The sequence below is a fragment of the Phocoena sinus genome, chromosome 8 (assembly GCF_008692025.1).
Source record: "Phocoena sinus isolate mPhoSin1 chromosome 8, mPhoSin1.pri, whole genome shotgun sequence".
NCBI classification, from domain to species: Eukaryota; Metazoa; Chordata; class Mammalia; order Artiodactyla; family Phocoenidae; genus Phocoena; species Phocoena sinus.
In genome coordinates this window covers 96,300,521-96,328,449 of record NC_045770.1, presented here as the reverse complement: position 1 = coordinate 96,328,449, position 27,929 = coordinate 96,300,521, and the positions used below count along the sequence as shown (strand labels likewise).

The 27,929-nt window shown below is 38.9% G+C and overlaps 1 protein-coding gene across 29 annotated transcripts in view; it reads left to right on the top strand.

Annotated features, from left to right (window-relative positions):
* Positions 1–5,228: 5,228 nt before the first annotated feature.
* Positions 5,229–27,929, top strand: part of PHF21A (PHD finger protein 21A) — a 195,179-nt gene continuing 172,478 nt past the window's right edge. For 6 of the 29 annotated variants that reach the window (XM_032639708.1, XM_032639701.1, XM_032639709.1 and 3 more), the window contains exon 1: positions 5,229–5,760. The gene's annotated coding sequence lies outside the window, so the exon portion shown is untranslated. Of the gene's footprint in view, positions 5,761–6,388; positions 8,010–8,584; positions 8,809–27,929 lie in introns of those variants that run through there. The other 23 variants (XM_032639689.1, XM_032639688.1, XM_032639693.1 and 20 more) reach the window with 13 other exon arrangements.

Below are 27,929 nucleotides of genomic sequence, written 5' to 3'. Positions count from 1 at the left end.
GAGGGTTGACTGCTTATCCACCAGTATTTATTTAGTTACCAGTTATATCTGACCTATGTCCAATGATGATTTCAGCTTACCACAAAAGCACACACAATACAGTTAAAGAGATTTTTAAAAGATCAGAAACCATTGAGACAGAGGGGAGAAAGAACATACATTCAACTTCTGCTAGTCACTGGGGATTTTCTGTCATTATTCTTTAAAAATCACACTGATATGTCTCCTCTCCTTATTTAAGTATTTTATTGGTACAAGCCAGGTTTTCATTTATTCCAGCCCAGTAAGAATTGGAAAAAAACCTCCAATAGTTACCTCCCTGCTTCAGTGAAGAGGCAGGACCCTCAGGTTTTCAGACAGTGTTCAAATCTTCTTTAGAGTGACCTTTTAAGAGACAATGGGGTTAGTTTTCAGCCTGGAGTAGAAAAAAGGACAGTGTGAAGGACAGGTGGCGGGTGGTGGGGACTGGATGAGAAAGCTGTTCCAGTAGTTGTTTGGGGGGCCGGGTCATTATGTTGTTTGAAATACTGTCAAATTCCAGAATATCAGAGACAATCATATGCAAATACAGGTTCCAAAACCTTAATATCTAGGGTATGGCATGTACTATGTTACTACAAAACTATAAAATAAGAACATGCAGAAGAAACTTCTTTATTCTCTAATATATAATGCTTCCCTATGATACTACAATATATAATGCCTCTGTTATATTTCTCCTATATTTACAGTATCTCTGCATTAGACTGATAGTCCTTATAGGGAGATAGCTGTTTTGTTATTTTGAATGACATTTTACATTCTCTAATAGAATCCCTATAGTAATTGAATATTTTCTGTCCAACAAAAGTTATTTAGATTCCTACCTCCTAACCTACACACACACACACACACACACACACACACACACACACACACACACACACAGAGTAAATGTAAAAAATAGAAACCATAAAAATACAAGAAGAAAATTGTAGGTATTTTTCTAATCTTGGACTTTGTTTTTTTTTTGTTGTTTTTTTTTGCGGTACGCGGGCCTCTCACTGTTGTGGCCTCTCCCGTTGCGGAGCACAGGCTCCGGACGCGCAGGCTCAGCGGCCGTGGCTCACGGGCCCAGCCGCTCTGCGGCATGTGGGATCTTCCCGGACCGGGGCACGAACCCGTGTCCCCTGCATCGGCAGGCGGACTCTCAACCACTGCACCACCAAGGAAGCCCTAATCTTGGACTTTGGATGACCTCTTGAAGCATGGGACAGAAGGGAGGAATATATAGAAAAACACTGACAGGTTTGACTGCTTATATAAAAATTAAAAACTGTACTCCAATATTTAATAAAATTTGAGATTTACAACTTTGCTCAACAGGGTTTTGATGACTACTAAATGGTTTCTGGAGGGTAACTAGGTGGTCGGAGAACAAACTCTAAGTCATTGTGCACTTGCTATTATTATTACGTCATTCACGTCTGAAAGTTGAACAGTTTACTTCAAAGGAGATTCTGATGGTGAACTTTGAATTCTCAGCTTATTTCTGGGATCTTCACTAACTTATACTGTTATCTTTTTTCTTTAGCATTTATGCCAGTTAGCCTTTTCAAAAATCCTACAGTGTATTATATGTATTTTATGTATGAGAAACCCCAGGGTTCAGGAGGCCTAAATGTTTGTCTAAGGCCACACAGCTAGTGAGTGTCTAGTGAGTGCCCCATGTCAGGCACACTATGAGCTTGAGAAAGACCCACAGAAATATATCACAACCTTAAGTCACCCCGAGACTCCTCGGACGCCATATGCCACATCTGCACTGACCAGGTATTGGGAATCGACGTGTTCACCTTCTCTAGTTACATTAACTCAGAAAATGAATTTGAAGGCACAGGAAAAGATATGTTATGTGGTTCCGTGTGCCAGACACTGTGCTAAGCACCTTCCGTGAATTATTTCATTCAATTTTCTCAACAGCCCTACAAAGTAGGTATTAATAGCTGCATTTTACAAGATAGGAAAACTAAGTCTCTGAAAGGTTAAGTAATTTGCCTAAAGTGCCTTAGCTGAGAAGGAGTGATACTTCTTGGGTGTGGGAATCCAAGGCTACTTGGTTCCACTGCTCTTCACCATCTTAGAGTGAGGAAGGGTATGTAAATGCAAACGTGGTCCAACAATGAACCACAAGCTAGAGAATTCTTTTTCATAGAGTTTGATAGTTATATGAGTATTAGACGATTATTTGGTTATACTATTTTAATTACGTGTAAATATCTAAAACATGAGTTTGCATGAATGACACTGATTTCTGACTGCTATTCAAACATCTTAGTAACCAAGCACCTTCTCGTACAAGAAGTTCAGGGGCTTTCATCGTCAAAAGTTGGGTTGATAAACGACAGCCCATGGGCCCAATCCTGCCTACCCCCTGGTTTTTTGAGGCCCACGAGCTAAGAATGTTTTAACATTTCTTTCAATGGGTGAAAAAAGAGGAATATTTTCTGACACATGAAAAGTACATAGAATTCAAATGTCAGGGCCCATAAATAAAGGCTTTATTAGAACACAGCCAGGCTCATTTGTTTATATATTTTCTATGGCTGCTTCTGTGTTACTACTGCATAGAGTTGAGAAGTTGTGAGAGAGACTGTATGGTCTGCAAAGTCTAGATATTTCCTATCCAGGTTTCTACAGAAAAAAGTTGGCTGACTCCTGTTCTATAGCATTTATATATTCAGGCACAATTTGAGTTTCTGAATTTTTTCTATGAAATTTTGAAAAATTTTAAAGTTTTTTTTCTTTCTTTTCTTTTTTTTTTTTTCCCCAGCAAGAACACTAAAGTAGTCTTGCTCTGAAAAAATTTTGACAACCTGGGCTGATTTGAAATGACACCATTAGATTATGGTCCAGTGCCTAGTGGGTCCTGCTTGAAAGGCCTCCGCCTTCACTCATCTTTTAGATACACTAGAGTTATCTCTAGATTGTAAAGCTGCGTCTTACTACCTGAGCAGTCCTTCCTTTATTCGTACTGACTGTGTTATGGGTTTAGTTTCACAACATTATGAGTTCATCCATCCAGGCTTCTTCTTCTTCTTTTTTTTTTTTCAACCAGGCTTCTTGAATCATTTATAGGGATTTTCATTTTCGATCTCAAACTCTTACACACTTTCTCTGCTGTGAATTTTTTTTAAATGTAAAGCTCAGGGTACTAAATGGCCTACACATATAAAATAAAGCCCGTACTTTTATTTAGTTTTTAGCTTTAAGAAATCAAAATTTTTAAAAATTGCTTTCTCTTGAGAAATGAAACTTAATTTTGCAGGTCACAGAAGTAAGAAAATGCCTGCATGTCCAAGGATCTCAAAGCACCTCTGGTGGAAATACATAACAAGGTAAAGAACGTCTATTTATTTTTAAATACTGTTTATTTCTTGGAGGAATTAGTATTTAATGGAAAAGATGTGACTAGTAACAAATAGAGCCCAAGGCTATTTCTGGTTCTGTCATTGACTCACTTTGACTTTGGGCAGATCATCTCACCACTGTTGCTCTTTATCTGCAAAAACTGGACTTCATGTCTATGGGAGTTGCATGGCTAATCAACGCCTGGAAAATGCGTAGTGGCAGATGCTACAAAAGTGCTGAGCCTTAAAAACAAAACCACCCCCACCCCCCATTTGTATTCAGTTGAGGTTCGGGCTTATTGTTATTTAACATTCGGAGGCCAACAGTACGTTAAGTCCAGCGTGCTACACAGAACAGATAATATCACTGTCCAGCAGGGATTTTTTTTTTAATCTAAGATTTTGGACTTTTTTTTCCGTTATTGTGGTTGGGGGTTGTTTTAGAATCTAGTAGTATTTCCATACAAAAACATTCAGCTCTAAGTTGAAAACTATCGATTTGAAAATCTAAATAACCCCCCTGTAGGGGGAAAAATAAATAAATAAATAAAAAGCCCTCCCCGCCCCGCCAAGAAATCTCTCAAAACAAGAATTCTTCTGATGTTTTTTTCCTCCCTGCAGTTCTCCATGTTACAGTCCTTGGAGGTAGAATAGGCATAAAATACTTTCACTAATAAAATATGACAAACCGCCGGATTATACGTGGCTGATTCCCAGCGACTGCCCTGCTACACAAAGCAGAAAAGTAAATGCCATCATCCCCCTTAGAACAAAAGAACTTAGGAATAAAAAACATGGAGAGGGGGGAGAAAGCAGCAATAAATAAAGGTGAGCGAAGGATCCCGTCCCTCGCCCCTCCCCGAAGCGAGTGTGGGACTAAGTACGGCTAATAAAGTGGTTCAAGGGTAGTTATTTGGAAAGGGGGCGGGGTGGCGAGGGGAGGGAGCGGGCGAGCGGCGGCCGGGGATTGCATGTTGCATTCGACTTGAGGTTGCATCTTTCTCCTGTTGCCTGGACCACGCTCTCCCATTGCAGTGCTTCCCCATCGCTTCTCTCCGTCCCTGCCCTCGCGGCTTTATTTCCCCCTTTCCAACTGCTGTTGCACTGGAGGGAGTTGGGGCCGCTCCGGAGCCCCTGTGCAGCTCCTGCGACGGGAGGGGGAGTTGGGCTCGGGCCGCTGAGTTGGGGGGGCCGCAGCGGGCTCCGGCCTCGCCTCGGCTGCAGCTACACGGGTGCCGAGCTGCAGCGCTGCACGGGGCCCATCATTGCGGCGGCCCCGGAGTTTGGCCGCCGCCGCTCCTTGTTCAGCCCCGTCACCGCCGCCGCCGCTGCACTGGAGTTTGGCTGCTGCTGCCCTACTTCACTCTAGTTTAGTTTCACTCACTTTACATCCGGGTTTTTTCCCTAGGCAATGGGGACCGCAGCACACCCCGTTCCTTAGGCAAAGTGAAATAAATTCGCCGCACCGACACGTCAAGTAGTCCGCCCGCCCGAGCGCCGCCGCGGGCCCCCACCGCCCCTCCCGCCGCCGCCCCGTCGCCCCTGGGGGGGACCGCGCGCCCCGTGAAGCCATGGGAGGAGGCGCGGGGGCCTGGGCCGGCCGCCGTACAACTCCGCCCGGCGGCCCCCTCCCTCCCCGCCGTTCCCCTCTACCCCGGCGCCTCCTCTCCCCCCGCCCTCGTCCCCGCTTTCCCAGCCCCAGTCCCTCTCGCCCGGCTCTCGGGAGCGGCGGGGGCGCGCACGGCGGCGGCGGGCCGGCGGGGCCGCGCGGCGGGCTCCCGCGCGGGCGAGTGTGTCTGGGCCTGGGCGGAGGGATCCCCGGGCTGAGGCGGCGGAGGTGCTGCGGCCCGGGGCCGGGTGGTGAATGGGCTGGTGGTGCTCGCTGCTGCTGCTGAGAGGAGGAGGAGGAGGATGAAGAGTTGGGCTTGTTTGTCTCCCACAGTTTCTCTCCTGCTGCTCTGATTTTCCCCCCACATTCCGGCCCGGGGCCTGTGTGTCTCTCCTGGAGGAGGAGGAGGATCCAGTTCCTCCCCCCACCCCCTCCTCCCCACCCCCCCTTGCCTGGGGAAGAGGAGGAAAGAAACAGCCCAGAGAGAGAGGGAGAGAGAGAGAGAGTGAGTGAGAGAGAGAGGGGGAGAAGAGGAGAGGAGGAGGAGGAGGAGGAGGGAGAAGGGAACAACCTACCATCTTAACACACTAATATCTAAAAAGTGCGAGAGGCCCAGAGCAGCAGCAGAAGCAGCAGCAGCAGCTCCAGCTTCTTCCCTCCCTCCCCATGAAGAAGAGTTCCCTCCTCCTCCTCCTCCTGCTTCTCCTGCTCAGAGTTCCTGCCTCCAGCTGCCAGGGGGGACAGCCAGCCAGCAGCAGGAGGGTGCAGTATCCCAGCTTTTCCATTCTCTCATCTCCTCACTCTCCTCTCTTTTTTTTTTTCTGGAGTAGCTCTATTTCCCCTCCCTCCCCCCTTCCCCTTCCCCCTCCCCCCTCCCTACTCTCTCTCTCTCTCTCTCTCTCTCTCTCTCTCTCTCTCTCTCTCTCTGTCTCTCTCTCTCTCTGTCTCTCTGTCTTGTCTCTGGTGTTTGTCTCTGGGAGGTACAGGGTCTGCTTGCTTGGAGTTTGTTTTGGGGGGAGGGAGGGGGAGGGGAGGGGTGTGTGGGAGGGAGGAGGGAAAGGGGGGTGTTCTCGGCAGGACCCCCTCAGTCAACTTGAGATTTGAGCAATAACTTCCCCTTCGGGGCGCCCCCCTGCGTGCCCTTCCTATTCCTCCCCCCATAAAAAAAAGACAATGGAAAAACCTTGTCTCCCCCTTCCTCCCCTCTGCCCTCCACCCCTCCCCAGGATAAATTGGAAGTAAGTTTATGAGCAGCTTCGGGAGCCTGGGCGCTGAGTGCTGGGCCGGAGCGGGTGACAGAGGCGGCGCACCGGGGGTGGCGGGGAGGGGGCGTCACATTGTCCCGGCGGGGGGCCGGGGAGGGGGCCGCCGGCGTGGGCGGGGGGCGCGGAGCCTCGTCCGCCCCCTTGGGCTCTCCCTCCGCCCAGGGGTGGTCGCCGGGGCTCTTTCACTACCCCCTCCCCCCAGGATGATGTCGGGGGGAAGTTTTTATTATGGTTATTTATTTAATTTTTTTTTTTTTTTGAAAACCATCTTGTTTGGTGACTGAGGGATCTGGTTTAAAAAAAAAAAAAGCTGCGGCTGCTGCCGCTGTCGGGCCCGAGTGTGTGTGTGTGTATGTGTATGTGTGTGTTGGTGCATTTGTCTTGGGTGGCCGGAGCAGCGTTGGGGAAATTCCGCTTATTCTTCTTCTTCTGCAACTTGTTATTCCGGAGAGTGTGCCAGCACCCCTCACCCCGGGGCCGGTCCTCCCGCACTCGCCCCCGCATCCCGCGGCCGCGGGGCGCCCCCGGGACCCTGCGCTGGCCGGGGCCGCCAGGCCGCTCCAAGAGGGGCCGCAGCCGCCCCTCCCCCGCCCGCGCCCCCGCCGGGGGGAGGGGCGCGCGGAGTGGGACTCTTTCCGTTTGGTCCAGCCCCGTCGTGCACGCAGTTCCCAACACTTCTCGTCATCCTCTCTTTGGTCTCTTTATTCTGCTGAGCGGTGCTGTTAGGATTTCTTTTTTTCCCCTGACCACGTTCGCGATGGTGGGTAGCAGCAAGGTGGCCCTGGCAGGGGAGGGGTTGATGTCGAGATTGGGCACCGGGGGAAGAATGTCTCCTTTCAACTTTGTGACTTGCACCCCCGGAGAAGGCCACACGCCGGTTGTGGGGTGCAGATGTGCTGAGAGTGATTTCTAAGTAGTTGAGTTGTTGAGATGAGGGGTACGGCTGCTAATGGTAGGCAGGTTTTGTTTTTATTGGTGGATCTGGTGTCATCATATTCCGGTCATATGTTGAAATATTCTTTGTTTAGGTCTTGAAGTAGAGGATCTTACTTTTCACGTCCACATTGTGTTGTTTTTAAATGATGTCTCTGCAAGTATGGCTTTCTAGAATTTCAAATGTGAGTTAAGGTCCGGGCGTATGCGGGCCTCAGCACTGGCCTTGACAGTGAACTTTGTGACTGTGTTTTGGATTGCAAAGATTTGCCCCATAACTGGGGTGCGAGCTGTGCATTTTTGTTAATAGTAGGTGTCAGGAATGTAGATGCTTGAGGTGAGGACGTTAGAGAAGAAAGAACATTTATATATTAATAATTGATAGCTGAATATTAGAAACATTAATTTGGGCTGATGAAATTTTTTTTTTAAAGCAGTTATGCACTCTAGGAAACCTTTTCATAGGCACACTTTTTAGGGGTTCTTTAGGGCACAGAGCTTGAATATCTCCTTTTAGAGAGGTTACTCACCAACATCTGTAGCTTCATTGAGGGCCTGATAAGGGGACTGAAACTGGGGCTATGACATCTGAGTGTACTTTTCAGTGTTTATGTTGTTTGTTTACATCTGATGTTCACTCAAGTTTGGGCAGTGGAAATAAATAGGTCAGATTTTCTTTTCGTTTTTGAAGACTAGCTCTCTCCCCCTCCCCCTCCCCTTTTTTTTAAGTTTCACAATTTACTTGGTTTCACAGCGTTGTAGGAAACTGTTACTACATTTTTACTGGAAATACTATTATTCATTTTGATTTTGGTAAGTTCTTTTCTATTCTTTTTTCTGTCTCTGTATATGGAATCTACATCGTGGGCTCAAAACTGGCTTATTAAGGGCCATTTAAAATGTCTGAAGAATGCACTTTAAAATCTCAGGACACATCTTTTGATGGCAAAGAGGAAATTTTTGTGTGCAGTTATGCTCATGTTTATGAAAAAAATTTCTGCACTTAAAACTTTTGTAGGTATACAACTATCCTTAAATGAAGAGCATAGTAGTAGTGCAGAAACTTCGCAAAACACAAACTTTTGGCTAACATGTTAAAAATATTCCAGGTGTTTTTCTTCATGTCATACTTTTGCTTGTCTTAACATAATAGTATTTGCAGTATGACTGGCATTGCTTGGATGGTCTTAATAGTCTTTTCCTTGAGTGCTTCTGAAGGCTTTTTAACATAGTTTTTAGCTAATTTTGCAAGCTTTATTTAAACATGTTGCACTTTGAACTCTGGCGGGTCTTTATGGAACTGGAAAAGTAATAAATTAAGACTCCTGCCTATGCCAGATTTTATTTTTAAGAGGTATAAGTGATGGATGGGGCCCTATTTCTTTTAGCTGTGAAGGGTCCATCCTTTTTCCCATTCAGTCATCTGGAAAGAGCTGCGTCAGAAATACTCTTCTTCTGCTTACATGAAGAACTCTAAATGCTATCCAGCAGGAGGTGCTGCAGCAAGATAAAGGAAATCTGTGAATTTTGAGGGTCTTGCTACTTATTGCAGCTCTACTTAGCATCAGCTAAGCAACAGGATTAACACCTTAAAGTTCCAGAAAGATTTTGAGTAAGTCTATTGAAAAGTTCCATTTGCCATTTGAAACAAATTTTTGACTGCTTTTTACCTGCTTACAATATTACACAAAGTAGATTGCTTATTGTGGATAGCTTAAGGATGCTGCCCTGAGGTACAGAGTGCTGTTAGAATTATTTTAGTTTGAAGAGGGGTTATTCTCATATTGGTGAGTGGGGTGTTGAACGCATTTTTAAAAATTATGTGCAATGGATGGCTATAAACAAAAGTAGTTGGTATGACTTGGGACTTTAGGCTTTATGGTCATCTCTATAATGTTAATACAAGTGGGATATAGAGTACTTGAACTATTGGAAAGGGAGATATTGTATGGAAAAATTTTTAGACTTTTTGTGTTTTTTTCCTCCAATCTATGGACAGTGATCCTAACAGATAAATTCTTAGGCACTCAGCGTTATAAATACATATGGTTGATGTATTTGAGTTGGCCTCCAAAGACTGAGATTCTTGAGCTAGAAGTAAAGTTCTGTCTGTGGGTATGGGTCATTGCTGATATGTCCCTTAGTAACACTTAACAATAACTGCATAAAGATGAAAGTATTTTTGTAGCATTTATAGCACATGTCCTTTGAAAGTCTGTTAGTGTTAGGTGAATTGATTTATCACTGGAAATATCATGCTACTGTGGCGGCTTGTAAAGTTTTATGTCAAAGTTTAAAAACTTGGGAATGTGTAGAAAATTTGATGAATCTGCCTTGAATTTTGTTTGTTTTTTAGGAATAATACTGTACTTTTTTCTCAATAAGATCAAATGAGATAATACATGTGAAAGTGCTTTGTAAATTGTCAGAAACCATGCAGATGTTAAGTCGTTGAGATAGGTGGCTAATTAATACATGGACAGAAGCTTCTGTCTTTAAAATACTAACTTTCTCCATATCATTTGGGAAATGAGTGCATTAAAAGTGCACCCAGAACACTTTATGAATTTTTTTTTTAAATACTGCTGTGGTTACCAAAAAGCTCTTTGTTACAGTTTTGAAGCTTTGTTTAAAAAATGCTGCCTAGGCAGTTTCCCTTAATTCAAAAAAAAGATCATTTTTCCTTTTGTAGATCCTGTGAAATGTGTATTCCCTGTTAAAGTTTTTGTTCATTTCACCATTGATGTGATAGTAGTTGATTTTAGTGATTATTTAAGCTCCCGGATTCTTCTATAGACTCTTATTAACACACAGAGTAACAGATGTCACAGTTAATATTTTGATTGTTTTGACTGATCCTGCTAACGTTCTGAAAAATTCTTACTAACTAAACCTTTCAAACTTGTTTCAAAGTGAAAAAGACATATTTGTATGCATTAGTTTTAGGTACGTGTGTGTATCATTTTTGTTTTTCTAATTTAGAGGGATGCGTGAGGAAATGACTACTCAAATCTAGAGGAGTGCACTGAAATATTTTTTTGTGTAAAAATAACCCAGAAGTTTAAAACTCAGAACTTTTGAGTTCTGGCCTTCTTAATAGACTCTGCTCACCTATTTGGACTAAGGTAAAATGACATATAGATAATTGGGAGTTCTTATGTTTATGAGCGTATCAAAAGATAGAGTACCCTAAATTTTAGAATTGACTGCTCTTTATGAAATAACCTCAATTAGAAATGAAATGTAGAAACTTGCTTCGGTGAAGGGTGAGAAAAACATTTCACTGTTTAGATAAAAATGAAACCTCTCAGGGTAATATTAACGTTTTCATCCTGCAGACAGTGAATACTAAAGCTTTTACTGAGGAAATACTGACATTAAGGTTATATTAATGTGCTTTTAAATTTTGTATCCTTAGTATTTTATTGCCAAAGTCTTTTGTATTTAATTAGTATTGAAAGGGAGAAAAGGAAGGGATTAAAGTTTTAGGTCTCTGACCTTTGACAGAATTCCTTTATATCTATATTCAGAGCTGATTTCTTGTTTGAATTTTCGTATTAATTTGTCATGGGAAATATTAATGATTTATGTTGACTTCTCAGAACTTTTGTACATGGGCTTTTTTTGTAGGCCCTAAGTATTCTTTAGGAGCATAGCAGTGTGTTTTGATCACTTTAACTTTACCAGGTGTGTATTTTTGCTGCTTTTTGGTGTTTTGTTTTTAAAGAGGTAATATATTAACACTGCATTAAAAGTATTGTAGATAATTATTTCTTAAATAGCATATGTTTCCTTCTTTGTATATTTGTGTGTATATGTGGCCACACTGTTTTGTAGGCTTTCATATCATCGTATTTGTGTACTGAATTTCTGAACAGTTATCTTTTGTGAGAATGCTGAAATAGACCTTTAAGAATAACTTTTATATTGCTTGTCTACCAATTGAGTCTTAAACTGGGATGGTGGTGAACTCTTCCCTTTTAGAGATAATATTATGTGAGTTTCAGTCATCCTTTGGGCTTTTCTAAGGCAACTTTCTTACACTGGACACTTGTTTGGCAGTTTGAATGCCTCTCTGCTTCTCTCCCTCCAATACACTGCAAATTGTACACCCCCCCCACCCCCTTGCTAAATACAAAATAGTGAGCGGGTCTCAGCTGAAGGAAACTATTCTTTCCTATATTTTGGAATCATCTGTGGAAATGTTTTTCTGCTTTTTAAAGTAGACAAAAAAGTGAACCGGTAATTTGGAAATAGGAAAGGGATGGGGCCTAACAGGTTGATGATCTAGGCTTTATTTTGACTCTGTTTGTGGGCCTAGGGGAGAAAAATAACTTAAACACAGAAGCCAGAAAGATGGGTTTTGTTTTATTGTTTTGGCTGCATTGAGAATACAAACTGTCAGTACTTGAGGAGAAGGAGCAGCAGAAAGGAATTGATTTTTTTCTGCTGCAGATCCAAGTATTGTTAACCATGGGCATGTCTAAAGCAGCATACTTAGGTATTAAACAGTAGTTGATTCTTTTATTCAGTTAACAGTCAGAGCCCTAAACTTTTGTTTTTTTAAATTTTAAATAAGTACCCAAAACTTCAGAGTTAATGACAATAATTTCCTGATAAAAGTGGGTGATAGTAACTATGGCAACTACTATCTCTGGCCTTATGGACAGTATGTTGTATTGATGAAGCTTCAGATCCTATAGTAGCCTGTCACTTTTATGGTGAAATGTAGTAGCTTGTGTTGCAGGTGATTTTTAGCTGGATTATGTTAAATTTGTGTGCCAGCTTATCTTTCCTTGTTAGGAATTTCTTGGACTGTATTCCACAGCATGTTTGTGAAGGTGCTGTTGCCTGAAAATAACCCACCACCTGTGTTAGGCCTCCTGATGCAGATTGCACTTAGTTTTTTCCCAGCCTCCTCCTTCAGCCTTGCAGAAAATAGGGGTGTGTGTAGAAACTATATACATAAATTACAGCTTAAAGTTGCCTACTTGGGTTTGGACATGTTATTGATTGCTTAAAAAAAATTTTTTTTTTTTTGAAGACGTCAGTGGATGAGAGAAATGGAATTTTTTCCCCCGAGTGTTCTTTTCACACGTGTGTGTGAAATGAAGGGTGAGGAGTGGAGGGGGTAAATATTGAGTAAGGACTTGACAAAAGAGGAACTTAAGTATTATTCGTTTTTTTGTCGTTGTGTGTGTGTGTGTGTGTGTGATGGTGGTATGTGTATAGCTATAAGAATACATTTCCTAATGGGCAGTATTAAAGTACGGGAAATGTTTTCTTATGAGAATTTCCTTCAAGAAAAATTATTCATAAAAACATAACTTGAAAGAGTGTTAAGAGAAAAGCTGGTAAAACAATTAAAACTTTTTTGGGGGGTGGGGAATAGAAAGCTTTGAAACTGATCAGACTTTAAAAAATTGTTTTAAAAATTGTGTCTTTAAATATAATTTAAAAATTGTACCACATCTTTTTGCTTTTTAAGGATTTCTTTTATATGCTTATCCTGTATAAGGTTTTTCTAATGTGAAAATGTAGATCTAAATGTTAATTGATACTTTTTCCAGTATATGCTAAAGAATCTGTGCTAGGGCAGAGAACAACCAAATTATATCTGGATTTGACTAGGCCCTGATAGTAAGATCTAGTCAGATTGTGCTAGATAGTTCAGTTTCTTGAAACTTACTGTGCTAGGGGGAAGTGGTTTACTTACTACAAGTCCCAAGATGCATTGCGGTTTTTGCTTAACTCCAGAATAGAGCATTGCATGCTGGGACCTGTAGTTGATTTAAACAGTACAGGGAACCCTTCTCTCCTGTCTACTCCATTTTATACACAGCTTCCCAAGCCTCTAAGAACTTTCTGCTAAGTAAAGTTTGATTGCTAATATCATGGTTATTACGCTGCTGGTATTCTAAAGTGAGTCTTCAGAAACACCCTAGTGTATTAGTTTACCTTAGATGAGTTTGCTGTTTTTTTAAGTCAGTTACTGTAAGATTTACATGTAAAATAGTGTACGTATGTATATAGAGTCAAAACTTGACTTCGCAATTGTAAATTTTTTTTGTCTGTGACGATATAGGTCCCTATAATTACAGCATTAACTGATTGCTAGTGTGGGCATTAGAATTAGAAGACTATTATTGTGGGGCCGGATATGTATGCTGTTCTCTTTTCTTTGAATGGGGACAATTATTCAGTAAAGTTGGACGGAAGGGTATTTTTGGTGCCAGTATTTAAGCTCAGAGTTTTTTATTCTTCTGTAATGATTGTCAACCTCTTGAATCTCAGTATTCTTTAAATGGAAGACAGACTCCTGAAAATAAATGTGATTTTAGTGTAAATTTAATACTCAAAGGTATAGGCTGGAAGGTAGAGAAAAAGGGAAGGTTTCTTTAATAATCTGTTTATATTTTCATTTGTAAACTTAAAATTTCTGTCCTTTTGAGGGTTCTAATACTTTCACTTTGTTAACTACTGTCAGTGTTGTTGCGGGGATTAAACGCTAAAATCTGTGAAAGTGATGAGCACAGTTCCTGGCCCATAATGAAGGCTCGGTAAATGTTTATAGAGTTAGCAATAGTAGTAGTAGTGGTGGTTATTGTTATTTTAAAAAATACTATGCTTTACATTTTTAACTCTCTTTTTACATTATTACTTGATCAGAAACCCAGGATGTTCTAACAAGGCCTTGAGATTTTTGGCCTATGGTAATGATGTGGCAGTTCCCTAGAATTTTTTTGCTGTACTTAAAATGTCTTTGCACCTCAGTTTCTCCCTCAGTGATAGATGCCTGAGGTCAGACAACCAGCCAGTAGCAGAATTTTCACCAGGAGTCAGCTCTGCCTATTCAGTACTCTTTGCCACTGTGCCATGGCCTTTGGTTGACTTTGGAGAGTTCAAAAGATAATGAAAATTTCTTCGTTAATAATGTTTGCACTGTTAGAACATCCAAACTAGTTGATTAATGAAAATAAGATGCTACAAAAATGTTCCTCGTGTCACAGTGTATGTAACCTTGGAAAAATTCTGTTGTGTTTAGAAGCATGAACCAGTCTGTCACCACAGTTCACAGTGTTATAGGATTGATGTATTGGAGGCCAGTGAGCAGCAGCCCCAGAAAGAAAATGTAGTTTCAGGTCTGTGGGTTGTACTTAAAATGTTAGGTTCAAAGAAATCATAAGTCTTTATATTATTTTTCTCTTTTAGGACACTAACTTCTTTTAGGCTCTTGAGATTGTTCAAGGATATTTTTATCTGCATGGCTTTTAGCTTTTTGAGAAGGGAGAGGGACACCTGGGAATACTGAAAAATGTAAGCATAAGTTGTGGTTTGTGTGCCTTAGTTTGAGTGTATGTAGAATCAGGGAAGTGTCTTTCTTATCTGCTTCGCCAGTCTCTATTCTAGCAGAGTTCCTCAAATGTTATTACTGAGGGCTGCCGTGTTTATTTAAGAAAACTCTGCCTTTAGTAGTAATTATTTAAGTACTTGTTTATACAACAACCCATTCCACTATAATAATACTACCCTTTTTTTCCTCACAAACGTGAACTGAAACTTGTTAATGTTTGCATACTAGACATGAGATAGATTCTTTAGCTGTGTCATAAATTTATGGTATCTGGTCTGATATTCTTTCACATTATGAATGGTTTTATTTACTTCATGTTAACTCGTCTTTTCAAGATGTAATATTAAAATGAAATTAATCAGTGGTTACAAAGATGTTAAATTCAAAGGGCTAAATGTAAGGGAGAAAATGGTCTCTGGTGTTAATTGGCCAGTACAGGAAGTTTGGATGAATTCTGTTCTACATTTTATAGTGTGCACACTTGTGTGATTCCTGAAATACTATAGTTAGATATAAGGAGAGGAAACAAGGAGAGTAAAACTGGGCAGCCATGCGTAATTATCTGTAGAGTTCTCTGACACACCTAAATTATTGAGCACAGTTTTCTGTCTTTTTTTAAATGAAATGTCTGAGACCAATGTAAATGAAATGGTTGTGATGGTGTCAGAGGACCTGGCTTTAAGATCAGTGCTATCACTAGCTATGCATTTGAGAAATTCATCCTAACTGGGCTTTAGTTTTCCCAGTACTGTAGTAAAATGGGGATAATGGTAAAAGCCTGCTTCACTATGTTGCTAAAAGGATTAGATGAGGTAATACTCATGAATGTACTTTATAGACTAGAGAAGTATCAATACATATAAATTGAGTTTTTAATCACTAATAGATGGCTGGATTTTAAGATATTTCTCTATATTGTGTTAACAATGTTAATATTTAAAAAAATTTAAATATATGAGTTAGAATCATAATTGGTGATCTAGATCCCCCCACCCTCCCACCATGGCCAACAGACAAGTTCTTAACATGTGTTTACAGTGTAGTTCTTGACAACGTGTGCTGATGCCTTTGTGTGTATATATCATACATATAAAAATATCACAAATGTACTGGTGTGTTACAGTAATGAAAAGTTTCAATTATGGGTTCTTATATTGAAAAATATTTTTATGTGTTAATATACAAACATACACAAATATACATATTTGTTCTTAGAGAAATGGCATAGGTATAAGACTTTAAATATTTGGCAAGTTGTGGACAGTTTTTGTATTTTAAAGTTATCTATTATAATATTATTAATAATAATTAACATTTGCTGAGTGTTTATTATGTTTAGTGCTAAGCCTTTTTACATAAAGGATCTCATTTAATTTTAATCCTCACAGCAATATTCTGAGGGTTTACTGTTATTATTCTACTCCCATTTGACAGATGAGGAAATGAAGGCTTCCCTGGAATAACATAGGTAGCAAATCATACAATCTTACCTCAAGCCCAGGTTTGATTCCAGAGCTCCTCCTCTTAAGTGTCTATAATGCTGTACTAAACTGTGCAATTCCCATAGAAACCTAGCAAGTGAATTACTAAAGAAGTTTTTCAATCTACTGAAACGGCCACAGCTATGACATATCATTTTAAGAATGTTTCGTCTGATTTTGGTTGGGTTAGGTTGAATGTTTTGGAAGTAGTAAGCACTGGAATGGATTGGAAATGAAGGCATTTGGGATAGTGTATGTCCTGTCCATCATTGTATGCCCATTGCCAAGCACAGCGCCTACTGTGGAGTGGGGTCTAATACCTATTTCTTAAAGGTTGGAATTTGGGCATGGGAGCACGATAGGTTATTTTATAAATTTTTTTAGTAGGTGCAGATAGATGACATTGGCTATATCAATTAGTTGTTATTTAACTATCAACATTTTAGAGTGTTTGATGGTAAGTGTCCTTTCTTTTAATATTTAATGTTATTTTAATACTTTAAAAATATTAAAAGGCAGAGCATCGGAGTTATAAAAGTAATACTTGCAATATAGATATGTGTAAAGTAGAAGACTAAAGTTATCCCATTCTCACCTACTTAAAAATTTTCCTGTGCATTTAACTGTGTATAAGGTATATGAATTTTCAAAATAAGTAGAATCATACCATAATACTCTCTTGAAGTTTACTTTTTTCAGGTGGCTATTTAAAAAACTTGCTTGTTTTTGAACATAAGGCTCAGGTGGGAAATGGGAGTGAGGTTGGAAGGAGAGAGATGGGTAAGATTTGTACATTAAGATTATAAACCTGATGCCCTAGACTGATTATTACCTATGGGGCAAAAAGCATTTTAAGTTCTTTTTACTTGCACCTAATGCCTTAGTAATGGCCATTGTTATTTAAAAAATTTTTAAGTCTTAACTGATGTAAAATGACAACATTGTTTTCTGTGCTGCACAAGTAACTTAGAAAGTATCATTTCAGAATTAAATTCTGCTAGTTTATTCTGGTGGTTGTTTATAAAGAGATCAGTTGTGGTTTCAGATAACTTTTCTTTTTAAACTTGTAGTCTCTCTTCCTGGTTGTTAGGAGGGATTCATTCAACATTTTCACGGTAAAGTAGAGTTTTAAAACCAAGAAAATGCTTGTGCTGTTTTAATTAATAACGGCTCAGACCAGTACTGTTTAATGGGCATCCAGATATCCTGCCCAGGAATTAGTTCTTCATATGAGTAGTGTTGGTGGAACTCACCTTCATCCCTATCCCTACTTACTCAGCCACCTTCAAATGCTATACTGGTAACCCAGCATTTTTTAAAGCAGTAAAAAAAGGAAGAAAAAAAGGTAAATTATTGGAAGTGCTGATAATTTATTGAGTGCCAATAATTCATTTTTCTGGTGTTACATATATTAAAAAAAGCATACTCAAGACATTATAATATGCATTAAATATCTTTTGATTCTGGCTTTGAGAGTTTTGACTTGTTGATAAGGTTGTTATTCATAATTCACCTTTGTAATTTTTAAATTAAAAAATTTTATTTCATAGGTAATAAGTTTTTTGTTATAGAAGTTTAAAAAAATTCTAATTCTAGAATGCGCTCCTATCTAAGGTGATTTATACTTCTTTAGACCCGTATTTAGTGAGGTGCTAAAGCATGGCCTTAAAATTCTAAGAATTGGATCTGGTAGGGTGTAGCAGTTAACTAGTTTTAACAAGCCATGTTAAGGTTCTTTCTTTCTTTCTTTCTGTCTTTTTTGGTTATTTCTTGTTGGTAGCATTCATGTGTGCTTTTCATTTTGTGTGGCTCAGACCATGCCCTAGACAGTATTTTATTATTTCTCATGATAATTTTATAAGTGTACAAAGGGCTCAGTTCATGTCATGGACGGTAAAACTGAGAACGGTAAAACTGAGGTAGAGACAAGAATTTGAGTAAGTTAATAGCAGAGCCTAATTTTCCGACCTTCATATTCTGGTTTTGGTCTTAACCTGTAGTATCCAAACTTTTAAATATTGTGGCCCCCAGTAAATGTATACTTAGATATAATTTACTGAACCTAGTATTTTGTGTATGTTATGAAACATACAGGAAATTAGAAATTTTTAAAAGGATGAGATTTAAAAATATAATTTGTGTTTCTTCCCACGGTCCTCTTCTTTCCCCCGGGTGGGCACACCCACTTGGAGACTAGCAGTGGAGATAGACTATTCTTCTGCAGAAGAGGTAGCCATGGGGACACCTGGAGGACCGTTGGTACAAGGTGTGGGGCTTTTAAGTTGGAGCGATCTTTTACAGCTTTTTAATTTTAAAGAAACAGCCTTTCTTTCTGTGAAGGCTGAATGGTCGAGAGTAAAGGCCTTGAGAGAGGTTAGCTTAAAAGACAAAAATATAGGCCTTATTTGTTTTCTTCAGAGTTGTCCAAAGGGAAAAGGCTGGCCTACCCTGAGCTCCTGCTCCCACTGTGGAGATGGCAGTGGCTTTTTCTGTTGTTGTCAGGCAGTTTATAGAACGCAGGATAGCTTGGTAAGCGTCTTCTCTGTGCCTGATATGACGTAACATTGTGGAGTATGCAGCATGCATGTTAAGTACAAGTGGTTGTATTTGGCTTGTTGCTGCAGCATTTTTGAGGCTATCTGAAAAAGCAATTATCACTCGATAGAGTTGGATATGTGCAAATTATTGAAATCATCATTTCATGAAGACCAAACTTTGTAACTTGAATTATCCTGTTTAGTATTTGTTTACTCCCCCTCCCACCCCCCAGAGCAGAATTCTTTTTCTGAAAGGAACAGATGCCGTTAGCTTATCAGGACCTGATACTAAAAAGCCCACAAAAATCTTTGTGCTGCTTATTTTCTTTATTTAATCTATATGCAAAGCATATTGTAATTTTTGCTGTTAGAGGGTTTTAAGGTGATGGTTCCTCCCCACCCTTTTTGTGCTCAGGAGAGATAGATCAGGAATGCCAAATTGACAACTTGGTATAAAGAAATAATGACCACTGAAATAAAACAGGAGTTCAAATAAAAAGCAAACCAGATACAAATGTAGAATGAAAATATCTTTTAGTAAAATGTTAGCATGCTGTACTTGGAACAGATGCCACATTAATTCAAAAGAGAGCCCAGAAAATGTGGCAACTTTACGATGTCAATGGAGGGAGCTGCAGTAGTTCCTGTTCTCATTGTGTCAGGTTCTTAGTACCTCCAGGTCCAGTCCTGTTTTTCTATTTATTTTCTGTACATGTTACATGTTAATATACAAATATTAAATCCATGCTTAATATTTTTATTTGTTATTATTAAATACATTGTCATATTAATAGATATTAGTATAAAAGCCCAATAACTTGTAATCCAACAGTAATGATTCTTGTTTTAAATATGCATATCAACATTTGTAGAATCTGAGGCAAAAATGGGCTTTTCTACGCACCCTTCAAGGCACATTTATGATAATAAGGTAGTCTAAGAATTGAGACTTTCAAAGAGGCTTACTGCTTTTTGAATGTGGAATTTGGACAAGTTACAAAATTATGAGAATTTTGCATTTTTTTCTCATTTAAATTTGTAGTTATCATTGGACATTTGTTATGATTTTTAAGTAGCTTAGATTCATTCATTCCTTTTGCTGTGTTTTTTATGGTGTTTGGGAAGAGGAAGAAAGGGTGATGGAAGGGTACTACGCACACTTGGGTACTTCCAGAGTGACATTCATTTTATAGAAGATTGCACAGGGACATCTCTGAATTGCCTGTAACTTGCAGTGCATGGTTAGTGTGTCTGGGTGTGGAGGGAGATGGGCTGGGGGCTCTTAACCTGATTTACAGTGTGCCACTTCCTGAGCAGTGCAGTGATCTAATCACTAGGGGCATATCTTCTGTGCCTGTAAAGAAGTCTGGTGCGCATGCTTAGAAAAGCACTACTAGTTTTCTCTCAGTCAAAGCATGAAGGCTTACAATTCACTCATTTTGTGAAAAGGTTAAAAGTTTTGTTTTCACTCCATTCGAGACAAGGGAAGTTTTTAGCATGGCAGTAGAGCACAGTGGTTAAGAATATGGGCCAGTTAAGAGTAAGAGTATGCATAGGCTCAAATCCTGGCTTTGCTCTGTGCAATCTGGATTTGTATTAGCTCTGTGACAGTGGCCAAATCACTTCACCTGCTGTGCCTCTGCTTCAGTTTCTTCACCTGTAAAGTATGAATACATAATAGTACCCTTTTTCTGAGGTTGTTACGAGGAATAAATAAGTGCCTGACACGTAGTAAGCACTAAATAAATGGTAGCTATTGTTAGCTATTATTACTTAACCTTAATTCTGGATGATTCTTCTCTTCTCAAGGCTTGAGGCAAATGTTGCATAGTGGGGAAAGAGCCTGAGCTTGGAGGTCTGACCTCTGGTTTGGAATCTTAGTGCAACCACTTAAAGTTGGGTGTGTGACCTTGGACTGATTATTTAAGCTCTTCTCAAAAAAGATGTCTCCTGTACACGCTGTATAACAAGCATTGTGCTGTTCACTTGGACTTCATTTTCTTTACTGATGACATAGGGATGATAATACTAACCTCTTTGGATTGATATGAAGATAAAATGGGGAAGTCTTAGGACACTTTATAAGCAATAGCTGCTATTATCATTGCTATTGTTACAGTCCCTCTAAAAGTTTATGGGAAAAGACTAAATATGGAACAACTTAGGAAGAGAGGAGAGTTTTCTTCCTGAAACGTCATTAGAAAAGGTATGGATGGGAAAAGTGATTTAATGAGTTCTTGTTTGTGAAAACTGCTGAGAGAAATATAGAATACATGGGAGGGTGTCAGTTATTACAGAGACTTTAAAAAGCATTTTCAGGGCACTTTATATTTATTAAAACTCTTAACGATGAAAGATTTTTTTTGCACCAAGATACTGGTGTTTATAGTAGGTCACTTAGCACCAAGGCAGGAGTAGATAAGGCATTATAACTCACAAGTTCAAAATACTAATCAGCTGGTCAGTCCATTGGGTCTGTGGCTCAGGACAAATTGCTTGTGTTTGTTTAACCCTTGAGAACGTATGCTTGGTGTAAGAACTAATGGAAACAAATGTAGAACCCCAGAGATATAAAAGTGGCATACAAATGCTTTCTAGTAATGATGGACACAGTTTATTTGCCTTCTGATTTTGAGCATTTTTCCTTTGTGAAACTTCCTCTCATCTGGTGCCTAGTCTTTTCTTACAGTAATTGTTATTTTCTTTCCATATTTAATCATCATATGTTGAGCCTGGAAACTGGGCCTGAGAGCAGGTTGATTGTGAGAAAAGCCAGAAAAGCCACGCTTTAAGTCTCTGCCTTACAGTGATCTCAGAATTAAGATTTTTTTGGTAAAGAATTTGAGTTTTTAATATATTTTGAGGTTTTTTTAATGTATTTTTGAGTTTTCAATATATTCATTAGTATGTAGGTATCTGTATCTATAGGTATGTATGTATCTATCTGGTAAGTGAAACCAGTCATTGAGGGAAGGGGAATGATCATTAAGTATGAAATATAATTAATCTTATTCATTTACTGTCAATTTAGATCTGAAACTTTTTTGGTCTTTGGTCTGTATAGTTTTTTTCCTGAGATTCAACAAGTGTGTTTGAATATAGTATATGTTACCACTAGTGAGCATTTGAGTTAAAAATAGAATAATAGCTTCCATTAACTTTTTGTTCTCATTTACCCAGGTGCACCATTTGATAAAGGCCTAGTAGGTAGATAGAAGTATTTAGTATATTTTATTTTATTTTTTAATAAATTTATTTATTTATTTTTGGCTGTTGGCTTCGTTGCTGCGTGCGGGCTTTCTCTAGTTGCGGCGAGCAGGGACTGCTCTTTGTTGTGATGCGCGGGCTTCTCATTGCGGTGGCTTCTCTTGTTGCAGAGCACGGGCTCTAGGTGCACAGGCTTAAGTAGTTGTGGTACACGGGCTTCAGTAGTTGTGGCGCACGGGCTTAGTTGCTCCGCGGCATGTGGGATCTTCCCGGACTAGGGCTTGAACCTGTGTCCCCTGTATTGGAAGGCGGATTCTTAACCACTGTGCCACCAGGGAAGTCCTACTATATTTTATTTTGTCTGTGTTCCTAAAACATTGTTTCTGCTTTCTGAGCAGAAATTCCAACAAGTTTGTTTTGATAAAGTGCTGTACTTGAACTCAACAAATATTTTTAAAAATAGAGCAATTTTAATTTTTTCAATTGAAAAATCATACTACTACTTTACAATAGCTAGAGTAAGTAAAGCTTTGTAGTCTTAGACTTAGTGTAGCATGTGTACTGTGTTTTCTTTATTTCAGCCTGTATGCAGGGCCTATAAAAGTTGCTTCTCTTGGGTGAATGGAATTGTAAAAAGTTTAGAAGTATATTTATTTCATTTTAACAAATATAGGAGTTAGAAGTGGACCCTATAGCCTCTTTGGGGTTGATTTAAAGAATTATACAATTTTGAAAATCATTTTGTCCCTGCCTGATTTGTAAAAGGTGGGCTACTTATGACAGGGCTGAACTCCTGTTACACTTGTGCAGGAACCTGTCCAGTTCATGATGCATTAGCTGCTTTGTAGAGAGATGCTGCCATCGACCCTCCATTGCTTTTCCTCTCCCCTCTTCTTTACAGTCTTTTATGTCTGTACTGTGCCTGTGCTATTCCCTGTCTGCTGTGCATCACTCCCTCCAAAGCAACCACCATCTTATTCTATTTCTCTTCAAAACAAAACATCCTTGTAATTATTAGTTTTTAAACGGAGAGAGCTGTTATCAATACCTTAAGGCTTAACAGTTTGTGGACCTCTCCATTTTGGGCCCTCAGCCAGGAGTTGGATAATAGCTTAAAATCACTTCCAAAGTAACTGAGTATTTGTGAAACATTTCATGTCTGGACTAAGGGAGAGAATAGAAAAAGACCTTTTTACCTCAAAAGTTGCTGTATTTTCTGGTAGGGGGTGAGATGAGATCATAGAGGGGGAGGGGGAAGCCTTGTTAAACTTAACTAAGATAAAGGAAATAGGAAGCATTAATTTGTTAGATTGCCCTTTGTAGTCCTATGGGCCTCATTGGAGAAAGAAAATGGAAATGTTGGTGTTGCTCATTCTGAAAGTATTTTGATTTATTAGTAGAGAGAGGACTAGTAGAATTTCTTTCTTTAGTTTGTAAAATACAAAATGCGGTTATGATACCTTGTTATTAGGCATTGATTGCTTTCATTTCATTGTTGGTATTTGCACGATAGCAGACCTATTGTGCAAGTAGCAACACATTTCAGATTTTTTTGTAGTGATTTTGAACTGTTAACTGAATTGTTTTGGTAAGAAAAGTAAAAATTGGAAATCAGTTGTAGTTACATGTAATGGCTATCTTGGTTTTAAATTTGGTGGCTTCTAAGATCTGTACCAGGCATTTAATCCATTATTCAGTTACACATAGAGAAAAACATATTTGAGACAAGAGCTTTAACTTTATAGGATTTAAAAAAAATTCTTTTTATGGAAATTTAAAAACATACATAGAAGTAGAGTGAATAATATTAACAAACCCCACGTACCTGTTAACCGAACTTCAACAATTATCTGTATTTTGCCAAACTTTACAGTATGTGAAACATAACAAGGAAAGTAATTTTATGTTTTTAGAACATGTATTACAAGTAGATATGTTGGTATACTCAAAGGAAAAGTATGTGTGCCAGAATGTTAACTCTTCATACACTGTAAATTTAACAGTGGTAATCATCTTTTAGGATAATGTTGCTTTCATTAGTTTTTTGACTTATTGAAGATATCTGAGCCACCATCAACTTGATGGAGAACCATGTCTGCTGGAAAGATTTTAGTTTTCTTCTCTATCTTTAGAAACTCAAGATTATTAGTTTTGAATTTACTATTCTTATGAGTTGCATTTAATTTTATGTGCCCTTGCCTCTCTGCAATGTTTGTGGGGACCACCAGTAATGATCATTTCTAGAGTATGTCAGGCAATATTTAAGTCAACTTAAAGTAGAAATCCCTGAACCCTGTTCTATACTTTATCCTGCATATTCTATTTCTGTTTTACCCAAATGTATATATTGATTGACTAGGGAATACATATTATAACTTGTGAAAGTTTGTTGAGGAGGGAATTTTGACTGTCTGCTATCCCTGGACCTGGTAACAGTTTTTAGGATGTTAGAACTTAAGTTATTGTTTGTTTCTCTTTGGAGGAGTAGTAAGTTTTGTGTGTGTCTCCAGTTGTGGGTCCTGTTCATTAGTAGTTACTACAAGGTGATGGTAGCCTTATTTCTAAATTTCCTTGCTTTTATTAGTTTAAATTAGACCCATAGGGGTAATTATTCCACGCTGATGCATGAGGAAGCATACATAGTCATTGGTGGTTGTGCATCTAAACCCCTGTACAGTGCATTGGAAAGATATCTTTTAACATTATGATGCTGTTTGGAATACTTGGTGAAAGGAGTGTACTTATTTAACAGGACTCTTAATAAGCTCCCTCTATACCAAAGATATCTTTTAAAAAATTATACTTACGAAGACTTTGTAGTATTCCCCAGTAGAGTTCATCTAGAGCAGCAAAACCTTTCTAAAATAAAACTTATTCCTTTAACCGGTATTCATTTAAGTGGGTTTCTCTGTACTTGGTTTCCATGGAAATAGCGAATAGCTAACGTTATTTATAAGGTAGAAGTAAAATAGGGTGCCTAATGGGACCCCATGCTGCTCTGATGAAGAGACTTAGGAAAAAAATCCATGCTCATGGGATTTTTTTTTTAAACAAGGTTAATGGAAGCCCTGATTTCAGTCTTCTGTAACAGAACATATTTTTGGTTTTAAAGGCTAGCATTAATATCAAGCAAACTTCTTTTCTGGTCTGTATTGCTTTCACTTTCAAGTTTTAGGACCACTTACTTATCAGCATGATTGAGGCTTTATGCTTCAGACTCATGTTTCGCTGTGGTTTTTGTTTCAAAAGTTAAAATCCCCAGCATATTGTAGCTGTTTCAATTTCTCACTGACATTTCAAAGTACAGATAAAAAGCTAAATGTTCATTAATGATAGCAGTGATGGTAAAGAATCAATACGTTGGACTACGTAGATTTTTTTTTTTTTTTTTTTAATGTGAATGTTATGGAACCATTTAGTTTTCAGGCCTTAAGTCAGGGTTCTTTTTCATTAGTGTTGTAGAGCTAAACCTATGTAGTTAGAGAGAAAATATTCTAATTTTCTGTGGGAGATGGAAATGGGGAAAATCTTAATTTCTCTTTCTTTAAAAAGTGGATTGGGCTTCCCTGGTGGCGCAGTGGTTGAGAGTCCGCCTGCCGATGCAGGGGACACGGGTTCGTGCCCCGGTCCGGGAAGATCTCACATGCCGTGGAGCCTGCGCGTCCGTAGCCTGTGCTCCTGAAACGGGAGAGGCTGCAACAGTGAGAGGCCCGCATACCGCAAAAAAAAAAAAAAAAAAAAAAAAAGTGGATTGTTGCCAAAGCCTTTTAAGTGAAATAAATGTTAGTTCTTTTAGTCTTTGAACGGGGATTTGGGATAAACCTTGGCTTTTTCCTCACTGCTGCGGTAAGGCCTACTCTTAGTTTTCTAGGCTTACAGCAAAGCCTTGCGTTTCTTAAGCCCCTTCATGTGAAAGAATATCATTCCCTTTGTGTTTCTGATTGGTGTGTGTGTACGTGTGTGTGTGTGTGTGTGTGTGTGTGTGTCTCACTAATTTTTTTATAGCCTGAAAGGCACCTGCTCAGTTTTTAGCCTGGTGGGTACAGCGGTGCCATATATATATATATATATATATATATATATATATATATAAATTTATTTATTTATTTATGGCTGCGTTGGGTCTTTGTTGCTATGCTATGTGTGGGCTTTCTCTAGTTTTTTTATCATATGGTTTTTATTCTTCAATTTGTTAATATTGTGTATCACATTGATTGATTTGCATATATTGAAGGATCCTTGCATCCCTGGGATAAATCCCCCTTGATCACGGTGTATCATCCTTTTAATGTGTTGTTGGATTCTGTTTGCTAGTATTTTGTTGAGGATTTTTGCATCTATATTCATCAGTGATATTGGTCTGTAATTTTCTTTTTTTGTAGTATCTTTGTCTGGTTTTGGGATCAGGGTGATGGTGGCCTCATAGAATGAGTTTGGGAGTGTTCCATCCTCTGCAAGTTTTTGGAAGAGTTTGAGAAGGATGGGTGTTAGCTCTTCTCTAAATGTTTGATAGAATTCACCTGTGAAGCCATCTGGTCCTGGACTTTTGTTTGTTGGAAAATTTTTAATCACAGTTTCAATTTCATTACTTGTGATGGGTCTGTTCATATTTTCTGTTTCTTCCCGGTTCAGTCTTGGAAAGTTATACCTTTCTAAGAATTTGTCCATTTCTTCCAGGTTGTCCATTTTATTGGCATGGAGTTGCCTGTAGTAGTCTCTCAGGATGCTTTGTATTTCTGCGGTGTCTGTTGTAACTTCTCCTTTTTCATTTCTAATTTTATTGATTTGAGTCCTCTCCCTCTTTTTCTTGATGAGTCTGGCTAATGGTTTATCAATTTTGTTTATCTTCTCAAAGAAACAGCTTTTAGTTTTATTGATCTTTGCTGTTATTTTCTTTGTTTCTGTTTCATTTATTTCTGCTCTGATCTTTATGATTTCTTTCCTTCTACCAACTTTGGGTTTTGTTTGTTCTTCTTTCTCTAGCTCCTTTAGGTGTAAGGTTAGATTGTTTACTTGAGATTTTTCTTGTTTCTTGAGGTAGACTTGTATAGCTATAAACTTCCCTGTTAGAACTGCTTTTGCTGCATCCCATAGGTTTTAGATCGTCGTGTTTTCATTGTCATTTGTCTCTAGGTATTTTTTGATTTCCTCTTTGATTTCTTCAGTGATCTCTTGGTTATTTAGTAACGTATTGTTTAGCCTCCATGGGTTTGTGTTTTTTACGTTTTTTTCCCTGTAATTCATTTCTAATCTCATAGCATTGTGGTCAGATAAGATGCTTGATATGATTTCAATTTTCTTAAATTTACTGAGGCTTGATTTGTGACCCAAGATGTGATCTATCCTGGAGAACGTTCCGAGCGCACTTGAGAAGAAAGTGTAATCTGCTGTTTTAGGATGGAATGTCCTATAAATATCAATTAAATCTGTCTGGTCTATTGTGTCATTTAAAGCTTGTGTTTCCTTATTAACATTCTGTCTGGATGATTTGTCCATTGGTGTAAGTGAGGTGTTAAAGTCCCCCACTATTATTGTGTTACTGTCGATTTCCTCTTTTATAGCTGTTAGCAGTTGCCTTGTGTATTGAGGTGCTCCTATGTTGGGTGCATACATATTTATGATTGTTGTATCTTCTTCTTGGATTGATCCCTTGATCATTGATCCTTGATTGATCCCTTCTTCCTCTTTTATAGCTGTTAGCAGTTGCCTTGTGTATTGAGGTGCTCCTATGTTGGGTGCATACATATTTATAATTGTTGTATCTTCTTCTTGGATTGATCCCTTGATCATTATGTAGTGTCCTTCCTTGTCTCTTGTAACATTCTTTATTTTAAAGTCTATTTTATCTGATATGAGTATAGCTACTCCAGCTTTCTTTTGATTTCCATTTGCATGGAATATCTCTTTCCATCCCCTCACTTTCAGTCTGTATGTGTCCCTAGGTCTGAAGTGAGTCTCTTGTAGACAGCATATAGATGGGTCTTGTTTTTGTATCCATTCAGCAAGCCTGTGTTTTTTGTTTGGAGCATTTAATCCATTCATGTTTAAGGTAATTATAGATATGTATGTTCCTATGACCATTTTCTTAATTGTTTTGGGTTTGTTTTTGTAGATCCTTTTCTTCTCTTGTTTTTCCCACTTAGAGAAGTTCCTT